The sequence below is a fragment of the Etheostoma spectabile genome, unplaced genomic scaffold (genome assembly GCF_008692095.1).
Source record: "Etheostoma spectabile isolate EspeVRDwgs_2016 unplaced genomic scaffold, UIUC_Espe_1.0 scaffold458, whole genome shotgun sequence".
Classification (NCBI taxonomy): Eukaryota; Metazoa; Chordata; class Actinopteri; order Perciformes; family Percidae; genus Etheostoma; species Etheostoma spectabile.
The window spans coordinates 308720-309521 of NW_022605613.1; the positions used below are offsets into that span (position 1 = coordinate 308720).

The 802-nt window shown below is 44.8% G+C and overlaps 1 protein-coding gene across 1 annotated transcript in view; it reads left to right on the forward strand.

Moving 5' to 3' along the window:
• si:ch1073-416j23.1 (rac GTPase-activating protein 1) overlaps positions 1-802 on the forward strand; it is a 24465-nt gene that overhangs the window by 21428 nt on the left and 2235 nt on the right. The gene's annotated exons all lie outside the window — the stretch shown is intronic.

Consider the following 802-nt stretch of genomic DNA (forward strand, 5'->3'; position numbering starts at 1 on the left):
CCATCAGACATCCTTCAGGACATAGACTAGCCCATCAGACATCCTGCAGGACATAGACCTGCCCATCCGACATCCTGCAGGACATAGACCTGCCCATCCGACATCCTGCTGTGTCCTCCAGTCTGATACAGGACAGTATATATAGTATAAAGAGGACCAGCGGCTTTGTCCTCCGTGCTGAACAGGACAGTAATAATTAATAGAGGAACCCTTCTGTGTGCCTCCTGTCTGATCAGGCAGTATTTAGTATCAAGAACCGCTCTGTTTCCTCCAGTCTGATACCAGGACGTATATATAGTTATAAAGAGATCACCGAGCTGCTGTGTCCTCCTATTTGATACGTGAGCCAGTATATATAGTATAAGAGGACTCAGCTGCTGTTCTCCGTGTTTACAGGACAGTCATATTCGTATAAAGACCCTGCTCTGTTGCGCCGTCGATACAGGAACAGTATAAGTATAGTAAAAGCAGGACCAGCTGCTGTTCCTCCAGTTGTGATACAGGACCGTATATATATTGAAAGAGTACCAAGCTGCTGTTCCTCCAGTGCTGTGATGACAGGACAGTATATCTAGATAAGAGACCATCTTCTGTGTCCTCCTGTGTGATACAGGACAGTATATGCGATGTCTATGCGATGTGTACAGTCCATTCAAGGCAGAAAAACGCTGAACTGTTGTTCAAATCAACGTTAGCGATTAGCGTCAGCGATTAGCGTTAGCATTTCAAGCTAGCGATTTTTAAAATGTTTCAGTTAGAAACATGGTTGCAGTATACATGTACAGGACTGCATAGACCACAA